Source organism: Anguilla anguilla, chromosome 7, assembly GCF_013347855.1.
Source record: "Anguilla anguilla isolate fAngAng1 chromosome 7, fAngAng1.pri, whole genome shotgun sequence".
Lineage (NCBI taxonomy): Eukaryota > Metazoa > Chordata > Actinopteri > Anguilliformes > Anguillidae > Anguilla > Anguilla anguilla.
The window spans coordinates 11623983-11637424 of NC_049207.1; the positions used below are offsets into that span (position 1 = coordinate 11623983).

The 13442-nt window shown below is 44.2% G+C and overlaps 1 protein-coding gene and 1 long non-coding RNA gene across 4 annotated transcripts in view; one reads left to right on the plus strand and one right to left on the minus strand.

The window, feature by feature from the left end:
- pde3a (phosphodiesterase 3A, cGMP-inhibited) overlaps positions 1-13442 on the minus strand; it is a 98306-nt gene that overhangs the window by 48333 nt on the left and 36531 nt on the right. The gene's annotated exons all lie outside the window — the stretch shown is intronic.
- LOC118232646 lies at positions 890-10828 on the plus strand. Its single transcript, XR_004766363.1, has 3 exons — positions 890-1715; positions 6147-6238; positions 10746-10828. It is a non-coding gene; the product is annotated as an uncharacterized LOC118232646 (long non-coding RNA).

The window sequence follows — 13442 nt, forward strand, 5'->3', positions numbered from 1 at the left end:
TACACTTAATTACACTACATACATTCTAAGTGACAAAGGAGCCTGTCTCACCCAATCAACTCACTCTCACTTCCTGTTTGGAACTTAAGAAAGTTCATAGTACGGCCTACGTGTTTGCTCACGATCTCAGCAGCCTGCCTCAGAGACTGAACAGTTTCCTTTTAGCTACGTGTGCTACAAGAAAACATAAAGAAGTGGTCAAACCTTTCGGAGCACTGCACGATGATTTGATGGAGAAGCTCGATGCCTCGCATGTAGTTAATATAATAGAGCATAAAACCAGGAAAAAATATCTGTGTACTTTATCCGCAAGTTAACGCAATCTGGAGGAAACATCTCCTGCGATACAATGAGAAATTGGGTTCAGCTGGAGCAGACGTAACATCTGTGTGCTGGCCTGAGTCTATGATCAACTTTTCCTAGAAAGTTTCTGTACGACTTCCTTCAGAGGAAAGAATGATGTGCTTGTCTTCGATAAAAAAGGATGCTTTTAATCTAGCTATGTTTACTTTTTAGATTGGTTACTGGACGTAGTGAAATGACATCCAACAAAAAGCACTAATGAATGAAAAAATAAATAGCTGAAGATGATTTGGATCAGTTCATACTGAGCCATATCGTTACCTACTGAAAACAACTATTTCAACAAATGAAGACAGTGTTTTTCTCTCAGTGGGAGAGTTTGACAGGAATCAATGATGAATTCTGTTCCTGCAGAACGGGAATTTTCATTCCAAGTAAAAACCAATTCCAGTAAAAAAAAAAAAGAACTGTGTCTCTATCTTTTCCAGACACCTTTACTGCAGTATTTTGTGGGGTTTGGAAATATGGCTCTCTTGAATGTGTGTGTGTGTGTGTGTGCGTGTGTGCGTGTGTGCGTGTGTGTGTGTGTTGTGGTGGGGGAGGGGTTTAGTTTGGGCATCAAGCAGAATTATCAGAGGCTTGGCTTTGAACGTGCTGAAGAGGAGTCGTCCAGACAAGAGGCAAGCCAAAAAAATAACTGCCTAAAAAGCCTTTTTTCTCAGAAAACAGATCAGACTCATGGCAGAACGCAAAAATGCAAAAGTACTGAACATGAGCGGCTCTGTTCTACTCTGCGGGACCAGACAGCTTCTTCTACATTTTGACAATGAAACTAAAATGAAATAAGAACAATGAAGCCCGGGGTGATTCCATCACTGGGAAACCAAAGCAATCAGGACTTCACAGAGACAGCAGTGATGCATGATAGCAATAGGTGAGATTTATTTTAGGGATGGGGCTTTTACTATTTTCTCTAAACAATTACAAGCAGATGTGTCCTCAGGTACTCTTTTTTATTTTATATTTTTTTGTGCTTAAAGCCCATTTTACAGCTGCAGACCCCCTTAAAGGCATCGCAGATCATTTTCTCCAGCGTAGGCTAGCCCACGTGACGACACTCCTGATAAGATAAAAGCTTGTTCTGAACTGTTACCGGGGCAAGGCTCTAGCCTTTATGCTTCCCAACAGGCAAGACTGCGAACAGGGGAGGGGGAGTGTATGTGCAACAAGTAAGCTGTACGTGCTTTGACCAGTTACTATGGCAATTATTTTTGAAAGAAAAACAATACTTCGGATGTTCCTATTATATTTCTTTTTATGTTTAAGCATCTGCTGGGAGAATACTTGCTTACATGCAGTGCTAATGCAGTGCCACTGCATCTGTTTTGGTTTCTCAAAAGGAGTTCAAAAAGGTAAGCTTTTTTTTTTTTTTTTTTTTTTTTTTAAAAAGGGGGGTGAAAAAAGTTATTGGTGCAGTCTAATTATTTACAGGTTTGCCACGGGAGGGGTCAGGCTTGGCGGGTCATTTGCGTCAGCACCGGAGGTAACTGCTGTATCGAGCCGCCAGAGAGGGGAAGGGGGGGGGAAGAAAGAGAGACGGAGAGACAGGGGGGAGGGGGGATGATTCCGCACCCTCCCCAAGGACTGCTGCTCCCCCAGTGCTCCTGTCTCTTTAAGCAGACCATCCACAGAGAGAGAGAGAGAGAGAGAAGGAGAGAGAGAGATTCCAACACTAATCTTCACACCATGACTAATCATCTCTCCTAGTCTGGATAGGGCCACCAGCCTGTCAGAAGGAAGCAGGATCTCTCCTTGGAAGGTTTCATAACAGGAACTTTGTCTGACTCAAATAAACCACTAGGGTTATTTTGGACCACGTTCTTACAGATTTCATAAAAAAAATAAGATTTGACAATTATGGTTGGTAGTTATGAGCTCATTTTGGGTTAGAAATTGCTCAAGAAGTGAATATGCCTTAGTAAATTAGGACCTAGAACGGCAACCATCCAACTTATCAATTTAATTGATTATTTTTGAAAAAACACCGATTTGAATTTCACTGCACTGACCAGTCCCCGATACTAGAAGGTTCCAATCACCTCCCCAAAGTGCTGATCAATGAATAGTGCCGCTGCGTGACTTGGGGAAACTGCCGTTGCAGCACATCCTCAGCACATCTGTGGCGTATTACACATCCGCCAAACGGGCCGTCTTCTCTGCGCATTCACATTGCACAATTTTCTCGACACTCTAACTGTCTGAAAGCTGAAAGCTGAATAACATTATTAAACTGGCCAAAGATCAACGTTAAATTCCCTCCTGGCCCAAGGGAAGAGGCTGACGTCCTGAAGAGTGTGTGTTTTATGTAACATAACATATGTTGTCGCCAGTACACTCTGTATGATGTTATAATTAAGACAAGTTGATTCTTGTCAGAGTTGAAAAACTCTGATAAAATAATCAATGACAGACGAATTGATAGTTGCAGCCTTAGCAGGAACAACAGTGAAACCTGGAAAACTTTCCACTGTTAATCAATGATGATTTTTAAAAAAACAATTGCTAAAAATGTTTCACATATTTCTTCAGTACAATTTAAAAATGAATATGGCTACCAAAATATTGGCTCAAACCATTCCAATGACAATAACATGTTATAAAAAAACAAGTTTCAACTATATCATCACGTTCTGAACATTAAGTTCTGTAAATAATAAAATTAAGTCCACCTGAACAATGTTACTACAAAGTCTTGCATTCATCTGGAAGTCAGAACAAAACAAATTGCTGTTCCCCACTGGGCAAAAGATTAATTACGATTACACTGACATAAATCCAAATGCAGAAAATGTGCAGCAAATGGAATGTATTGGCTGATGTTCGTGGAGGTCCAAAACGGCATTTTCTCCCAGAGACTTGAGAAATTGACACATTTAAACAAGGACATTTATTATTTTTAAAAATGGCTGACGGATACGTTTTTCAGTTTACACAATAAGGGCCAGTACCAATGACAATGTGCTTGGGCCCCTCTAGTTAAAGTAAATACGTGGCATACATATTTCTTAACCTCCCTACCTTGATCCTCTTCTTTAAGCCAACTATTAGACAAAAATAGTATGTTAATTTTTTTTTTACATTTAGTTACTTAATTCTGTTTTATCTCATGTGAACTTGGATAATGCCCCCCTCCCGCCCCCCCCCAGCTGTAATCCAAAGTGGGCCAGTCCAGGGGACCTAATTTACAGAGACCCTCATCTGGTTCTCGTTTCTGTGCAGATGGGGTGTCTGGGGGGAGCTGGGTGACAGCGCTGCCCCTTCGAAACCAAAGGCAGGGCGACTACTGGATTACTGCGGCCTGCTGCAGTCTTTTCAGCGGGGGGTCGGGAGACGGGGCGAACATGACCCCCCCCTCGAAATTCTCAGAAAAGGGAGTGCGCTGGGGCCGGGGCGTCTGCACATGAGTTAGCACTGCTGCGCGGGCCGGCGCTAACGAACTCGTGCTCTGTCACTGGGCCCGCGCCTCTGTAAGGTAGAACAGCCCATCTGCCCCGTGGGATGAGTTTAGGGTCGTACCCTCTCAGACAAACTCCCAGAAACCCCCTAGAAACAGCCCAGCGCTGACGGTTGAATTCCAGAAATTCACTGTGGAGCCTTGCCCGCTATCTGTAGAGTTCAAAGCCCTCCGCAGCCATTAGGATATAAACGCACTTCATAATTCTGCTAAAGGTTGCACAGATGGGTTGCATCTCAAGCACAATCCGGGAACAAAGTAACCTTTTCTTTCGGTATTTGGGAACGGCCAGTTCGTAGACGCCAGCTGATATTGTGACACGATTTAATGCCAGCAAGCAAGACACTGCCCGGCAAAATATGCACTTTCCATCATAAATAATGCATATTTCTGCATAGATTTCTCTTTAAAAGATATGTAAAGACACAGACAGATGTACATAACACAAACATCATCATTCATGTTTCAATAGTGATTATAAGTATATATCAACATAAACATTGGCTCGATGTACTTTTTGAGCCAATCACTCGCTGATGTACAGTATGTAAGGTTGTTGGCCGACTGTTGTTTGGCAGGACTTGGCCAGTACAAATCTAGCCTCAAGCCAACATGTACCATAATTACCTTTGGATGGACCACAGTGTTGTACACAAGTTTTGGCAGCCTTATCCCCCTCAGCTCTTACTGCAGTCACTGGGGATACTAAAAGGATTAACACTGTATCTTCCCAGGAAAATTCAGAAATCCACTGAGATGGTTTCTGCATCACCATTCAGACTTCTATATGCCCTGCCCTCTCTCACAAAGAGTTTCTGACCTTACCTTCAGATAGCAATGGAAATACCATCAGTGTTTATAGAGGCTTCAAAGAGACTGAATGGATTTTAGAGACAGAGAGAGAGAGAGGCATTTTTGCCGTGCCCAAAATGGATTCCCCTGACCACTTATGAGAGGTCCACAGGCAATTTTGTGAAATAAGTTTTCCAATCCACCATTGGTTACTCTTATGTAAGGCGCGAAAATCAACACTTTCCAGAGTGTTTGTTCATTGCCTGCTTCTCAGGCAGAAACAAAAGGATATGATAAGATATGGTTCCACTGTAAAAGTTTTATCACGCCAAAGTCTGACTGAAGTAATATTACATCAAACTGTGAGGACTGCTTAAAAAAAAAAAAAATCTAGTGAACAGTTCTATGCAGTTTAAAAAAATGGCAAGAAAATTAAATTCTGAGTGGACTCTTATGGACAGCCTGGATTCCAATAAAAACAAAATATATTTGTCCTAAAGTTTTAAAGTTACACAAACAGACAAGTGCAACTCTTAAAACCTCAGGCCCTTACTAACAGAGAAAAAGAAAGAAAGAAAGAAAGAAAGAGAGAATGAGAGAGAGAGAGAGAGAGAGAGAGAGTGTGAGGGAGGTGAACATAGCATGTCAGAGGACCTAGAACACACACACACACACACACAAAACTGTGCCAAAGGACATTACAGTCAGTAAAGGTCCTGGCATATTTGCCTCCGTAGGCAACAAACACTGTTCTAACCTGTCCAGTGGGTGGAGGGGGGGGGGGGGGGGGGGGGCTAAATTAGCTTGCCTAGCACAAGTGTGTGTGTGTGTGTGTGTGCGTGCGCGCGTGTGCACGTGACTGTGTGTTTCCGCGAGTGGTCCATTAGGCATGGAAAGCGAACGATATTTCACGCCCTCTTGTTTGTGCCGTCGTGACACATTCAGCTATGACAGGTTCCAGGGCAGGGGCAGACCCGTCACTTGATTGACTTGCCTAGTGACACGAGAGGTGACAGTCACCGTAGCTAGCTGCTCTTCCAGTGACTCTTCCTCAGGCGTTTTTCAGCTTTACCTGAGGTGAGCCAGAAGCCGCTCCGCCACAGACGGACCTAGATTAATGCCACGTTTGCCAGCCCCAGATACAGTAGCAGCTTCTGCAGTCCTGGAGAGTCCAGCATAAATCAACAAGTAGACTCTGGATAAAATACCATTACCAGAACTCCCACCTGCTTGTTTAGTTTGCATACAATAACACAGAAAACTAAAAGTAGGAAAATATACCAGCTTTCACCACCAGGATGTTTGGATATTTATTGTTTGAAAGAAAGCGAGTACCAAGGGACTGTCAATATTGGAGCTACGGAGATGAAGAAGCTAGTTCATATGTTCACGCACAAGCAGACATATGGACACATATTTATTTGCACATACACACACACACACACACACAGCACAAAACCATACACAGGGCAGACTTCAAAGCAGATCCAGTGATTTAGGATAGTGCGGATAATTGTTTATGTCTTTTTTACTTTAGGCACTGCAACACAATGGGTTTTAACTGGACTGCTCTGCATCAAGAGAAGATCCACTTCAAGATGTCCTGAAGAGCTCCACCAAGTACAAAGAGTAATGTCCGCACTTTACAAAGACCACACACGTCTTTCTTCCACGCAGGACACTGAGCACGCAGTAAACAGTTTGGTAGATTTACTATACTTAATTTCACAAGCAGAATGAACTACATCAAGCAAATAGATAGTGGAGCTTTCCCCAAATTTTGCACAGTCCCTAAATCACTTTTATGCCAAGGAAAACACAACCACGGTCCTGTCATCAATCACTGCCATGTAAAAGAGAAAATGTGCGCTCAAGCTGGACAAATTCGATCCGACCAGAAGGTAAAGGGCTCCACCGGTCAATAAACAACAACTGCACACCACAGTGTCTTCCTTGCCAGCCAAAGAGGCTGGGTTTTAATGAAGGGCATGTGGCGATCCCACAAAAGGCATAAATCAAGCGCCCCCTCAGGCTTGTGACGGTCACTGCAGCCACAGCTCTCTGATATAAGCTGTCAGAAGGTCAGAAAGGCCTTTTTACAATTAGCGCTTGTATAAAACGTGTGTGGTTACGGGTTTGAATCCCGAATGGACTGAGGCTTCCTCTGTGGGCACAGGCGTGGGTCAAGAAACTGAGGAAATCTGAGCGTCTGAGCTTTTACCTCAGGCCTTCAACCACGGAGTACCAGCTTCTTTGAAGTCTCTTATTTCATACTTTCACAGTTCTTTTTTAACACTAATAGTTTTAACACCAATAAACGTTTCCCTGCATCATTTTCCTCCCCAAACTGCAAATAAACACTGTGGGTCTGTCCTACCATTGCGACATCTTCCACAGATTCAGGAAAGCACATCCACGTGAGCGACCGCCAAAACACACCACGGTGTGGAAACCGCACCGAGACGAATTCTGTCATCGACAGCCTTAGACTGGAAAGCCATGGTGTTCCAGTACAGCGCGTCAAGCACTGTGATGCATGTATAGCCTGCAGTCACTGTGCACTGACTGGGAAACAGCAGGGTCATAATTACAAAGGCACAGATCCCCGGCGCTAAAACTGAAAAAAAACTAAAAAAAGGCCCGAACATGAGCACGGAACGAATAGAAACGTGGTGTTACGAAATAGTTATAGAACATTTATTAAAAAAAACAATAAGTGACCACAGCAGGATATCTTCCCAAGGTGCATCATTTCAGGAGCACAATGCAATGGACTACTTAAGGTAAAATATACAGTATATTAGGTAGCAAAAGGTTTGTTTATTCCAGTGATGGAAGTGGCCACTGAAGCTTAAATGACTTATAATAATAGTAACATTGACATAATATATGTGACAATGTTATTATTATTGTTATTACAGATAAAGATAATTTAGAGAGAGAGAGAGATAAAGGAGGGCATTAAATACAGTGCACATCATTTCTCAAAACTAGACTGGGGGGGGAATGACTGTGCACATTCACCCATCTTAGGACTGAACTGCCACTCTGGCTTTTGTTCCAGGCTCAGTGCCACAAGCAGAAGGACATCAGGTCAAGCCTGAGGTGCTTTTAGAAAGGGGTGGTGGGGGTTAGGGTGGGACAGGGTTAGTGTCATAAACATCACACTGCAGGTTAGCATTCCCTGTACGACCTTGCGAAGACCACCCACTACTGTTTATTCACAAGGGGGAGGGACAAAATAATAATTGTAAAAAAAAAGGTGCAATCCATGTGCTCTCAAAAGCTCATATGTGGGGGGGGGGGGTTGGTTGGTAAGGGGGGTGGACGGTCCTGGAGCAGCTTCTAAGCCGATGGAGGGATCAGGAAAATATTGTCAGCCGACTTTGTTAGGCTGCCGTTTAAACAGCCAAGGAATGGGTGTAAAAATACACACGCGGTGTTTGTTTTGTTGTTCCTCCATCACAGAAAACTGCGCTGCGCTCGCTCCTGAAGGAGCACCTTGTTCCTGGTCTCCGCGCGCGCAGCCGATGACACGTGACAGCCAAACCACGGCAGGAAAGCCCCCCCCCACACCCCACACCCCACCCCCTGTGAACTTAGCCCTTTTCTCCATCGGCTACCGTGCGTGCGCTCACCGCTTCTCATCATTTTATCCGTTCATATTTCATTTGATTCTCGGCTTACAACATACACTAAGTGTAAATCACCGCATAATAAAAGGTCTTCCCGAAACATAATAAAAATATATGCGCCAACAGACGGTGATTTACGTCTCAGGACACTCCTCGTTTCCTCTTAGGAGAGGGAGAGATTGCCTACAAAAATTATGCAGCTAAATCTCCAAGTTAAATTTAACCAGGGACAGCATGTACCCATCGCACGACATAACCAATCTGTGTCAATTAAAATCCCATCAAGCTCTTTCTCCAGAGTGCGCGGCGCACGGCACGGAGAAACCGTCCTCTCTTTTTGTTCTGCCCAGAGAGAGAGAGGGGGCTGCAGGACCGCGCGCGATCTGCGCAAGGGGGGCGATGAGAAACACCAACGCCTCGCCGTCGGTACCTGAACGCTGCTAGCCGCCCTCCCGTACGGTGACCACGAGCGACCCCTTCGTTGAGGCGGGAGGGGCGGGGGCGGGTTCAATTGCGAGAAGGTGCGCTTGAACCCGAATGAGACGCGCGATCGGGGTCGGAAGGGTTCGGCGACCCCGCGGGGGCGCGGTGCGTCACGACTGCGCCCCTCTCCGTCTCCGGAGTGAGCACGCCACGCGGCGCATGAATCTGCATAATGAGGCGACACAATGCGGCCCCGTCTGCGCCAACTGCCCGTCAGGGGCGCGAGCAGAGCACTCGTGCCTCTGACAAGTGCCGCCGGCACAATGCTGCCTGAACCGGGCATTCTGGGAAGACACATCCCCCCACTACAATCAACACCCCACCCGCCCCCCCCCTCCACCCTTACTTAGCATTATTCACTTGCTCACCAGATGTCCCAGAGAAGACCATCTTACAATGGTCATAATGTTGGATTTTCACTGGAGCTAATAAACACGGGGTACTACGCTTGAGGTTATGGCAGTTGCATCTCATCAGAGATTCTGAAGACCACCCAGGGCTCTGTCCACTGTACCTCGCACTGCCCCTGCTCACACGATCTCTCTCTCTCTCTTTGCGTCATCCAAACGGCATTCTGGGAAGACCAGGAAATCAGTGAAGGTGCTTGGAGATGGACTGCGAGGCAGGAAAAGATTTCCATTAAAATAAAAGACTAGAAAGAGAATAAATCAAAGCAACGGTTTCTAAACCGGGAGTACAGGACTGACAGAGAGAATGAAAGAGAGAGAGAGAGAGAGTGAGGGAGCGAGAGTGTGAGTCAGAGAGAGATTCGCATTTCTACACTGTTCTCAAAAAAAACTGGAGCAAATCAAAGCTGCTGCTAATTCACAATGGTCCATTTTCATGGCCCAGCTATTATAGCGTAAAAAATTTTATTAAATAAAAGCCTAGTTATCTATCTGGATTTAAAATAAGGTGGCCTCAAATGCATTCAAGCATTGACTACACAATGTGACACAGCACACAGCATTACATGTAAGTTTTTTTTATTGCCCGTGGTAAAACACATCAAAAGCCAACAAGAAAAAACAGCATTGCCGACTATTTAGTAAGTTATGACCTCAATACCTTCTGTTATCTATCATAACTCAGCTACCGAATAACTCAATCTCATCAAGAACAAAAAAGCTATAAAATACTGTAGTAAATCCAAGACTTACCCTCTTCATAAAATGTGTCTCTTACAGCTGAAAATGACCTGGAATTAATATTTTCACTCTTCCAAAAAAGTGTTGATTTCAGGGCAGATATTTACCAAAGTACCTACTTCAGCTTTCCTACAACCTGCTTTCATCAATCATTTCCTGTGTCCATAAAAGCTACTGGGGTATTATTTCAATAAACAGCAAGAGGAGAGACATCATCTCAGCCATAGTTAGCAGCATCAGTGTTAAAAACCCTCTCTTCAACAGGCAGGCGATGGGAGAGCTATGCCCCATCAATAACTCACATTGCAGAGGTTAATGATTGCTTGAAAATATGATAAAAAACCCAACACTGAATGTTCCAATAAAACAAAACCAGGCCAGGCAGCCATTTCACACAAGTTCACAGCCATCAGCAGCATAAACCCAGGCCAAGGACAAGCCTGTCACCCAATGAGTTTTATGCATTATGTACTTCCAGAAAAAAAGTGACAGGGCATGAGTCCTTCTGAAATTATTAATGGGTCATCTGTAGCTTTCAGGTCATATCTGCTGGCCAGCTTTCTCACTTTCTCACACCCCCACACCTACGGAACAGTGCGATTAAAGGCTACTATAAATAAGGCAGAGATTATTCATCTCGTGCTCATCCACTAACACGTGATAGACATCGAACTGATATTTGTAACCAATTAAAAGTTATCTGGAGTAAATGTGGTGTTTGAAAACAAGGCCGCAACACAGTGTTCGGCGTAGCTACACCAAGCCAAGTGAAAACCGAGCAGATGGCATTCAGCAAAACTTAGTAAAAAAAAATTCTGATTATGTCCAAGGAGACACTTTCAATTGGTTTTGCTTTCTCTTTTTCCTCAGGGAACAGACCTCTGTGCCCTTAGAAAGAGAAGGCTGCTGGGAGGATCTGACGAGTGTCGTCCGGACAACATGCACAACTGGAAGCTTAATCACAAAAGGGGGGGGGGGGGGGTGCTGTTGGAACTGATGGTAGACTCAGGGCCAGGGGGGTGGGGGTGTCTATGCTGTCAGGACCGATAGGGGAATGGGCAGGGGTGCTGTTGGGATTGATAGGGGACCGGGGTGAGGGCAACACTGTTTGAGAAGGACCACAAACCGGACCTGTACAAATACACTGGAAAACCGGACATTCCGGTCAAAAACCAGGCATCTTGCAAACCTTGCAACGCAGAGAGTTTGGCAAGAGCTACACTAAATGTTTGGTTTGGTAGATTGAGTGCAAGCCCAGGTCAGTTCCCAGGGTGGGAAGCTGGCCCGGGCAGTGGAAGTGGTCACAAACGGGCTGCACAGTGTCTTTTGATACCACGACTCGCTTTCAAAACAGAGCTCTCAAAAGTGTGTCTGCGGCTGACTTGTCACATTCACATGACCTATGAACTTGAACACGAAGTCAATGCTGGAAATAAATGCCAAGTCCTCTGCAAATGTCAATATGTACTGAAAAAAACCCAAGCCAGATTAGTTTTGGTGGACAGCTAAAGCCACATACTAAGGTTCCAACATGCATGTCCTGACTCAAGTTCACGAATGACAAACTCTTTCTCGGGAATAAAAAAGATTCAACTGTAAGTAATGTCATAGCCTGGTGTGCAATCTTTCCATATTCTGTTAGTTATTTAAATTCAATGGGTCATTAAAACAATTACTTTCTTCTTGAATTTGTTTGAAGTCTGAGCCTTATATTTACTTAGCAAGCGCTGTATCAGTGGTTATCCGCATTCAGAGGTGTCGAACAGCAAACTTGTTCTTTCCAAAAGGTCAGATGCAGTCCTCTCTGTTCCTGCCACAGTAATCCATCTCTAGAATCGCTTACTAAGTTCACCTAAGTTCATCATATGCCCTTTTAGAAACCCACTGAACAGGAAGGTTGAGTAATCACAACACCTAAATGAAGTACAGTACATGATTAGAGCTGTCGCCCACCTGCACATATGGCTTTCCATTAACTGCAATACCGTCATTGCGTTAAAATGAGTGACCAGCTTAGCTTAACAAAATAGTATTGACTGAGGGTAGCTTATGCAAACTGAAGCACAGAACTGAGCGTGGTGAACAACCTATCAATCTCCTCACAGGTGTGTATATGGGTTAAACAATGTATCAATCACATTCAATCTAGCCGCCCGGGGTGCTTTGTCCTCAAAAGTTGATTAAGTAATTCAAGTCCCGACACTTCTGCAATTCTCACACAACGTTCTTCAATAAAGAATTTTCAGGGCCCATAAAACTTTAGAGCTATAACCATAAACTTAACCAAAACAACTAAAACATAACTGTAACCATTACAGTTATAGCACATGCCCCTTATAACTCTCGCTATAGTCTGATGTCTGATTGGCTATGAGCGATGATGCATTGGCCAGTGGGACCCCCAGAGACCACACTGACATGGTCAGGATTTGATTTTAAACTGTAGGCACGTCACTGAACCAACGACATACCACCCAGGAGGCTCCTAGTCTGATACTTTCCATTTCAATCCACGCCCCCGCTTAAACAAACAAAGAAAACGTCAATGGTTTCCTCGCACCATCCTCACAATTAATCACAAAAGAGGAGTTTATTTGCTCTGGCTTTCTGATACGTGGAAAAAACTCTACTCTTCTTGATCCTGAGACATGACATTTAAAGACAGCCATTGACAGATGCGTAATTCACCTCGGTGTCTTCAGAGGCAGGAAGAGAAAGACCGAGAGACAGGACAGACCGAAGGACAGGGTTCCCCTCTTTCTTGACAGGAAAGGAGAGAAACATACTCTTGAATGGGATTACATAAACCCTCTCTCCTGACAGAAACTTCACGTCCTGGTCTGGGTTTACTCACTGAGCTACAGTATAATCCCTGCAGCAGACATGGCAGCCCTCCTCTTGCCCGAGAGGGGACAGAAAACACAGTCTCCCCCACCATCACCTTCAGGAACATAAACACTCATTACTCTGTAATCACCTACAGGAACATAAACACTCATTACTCCGTAATCACCTACAGGAACAGAAACACTAATTTCTCTCTAGTCACCTACAGGAACAGAGACACTTACTACTCTGTAATCACATACATGAACAGAAACTCTAATTTCTCTGTAATCACCGACAGGAACAGAAACACTCATTACTCTCTAGTCACCTACAGGAACAAAACACTCATTACTCTCTAGTCACCTACAGGAACAAAACACTCATTACTCTCTAGTCACCTACAGGAACAAAACACTCATTACTCTCTAGTCACCTACAGGAACAGAAACACTCATTACTCTCTAGTCATCTACAGGAACAGAAACACTCACACACAGCCCTTAGTCACTAACCCTTTAATTACCCAGAGGAGCAGAAATGCTCACTGATTTCTAATCACCTACAGAAGAGAAATCCATTATCTACATGAACAAAAATGATGTCCTTGTATGCAGGGACACTCACATTCACCTCACCTACGGTTTAAGGTCCATGTACAATACAACTCCTTTCACCCCTGTTTAGGACTGTTGCAATATTTGTTACAACGCCTGCACCTCTTAATGACAGTTATACCTT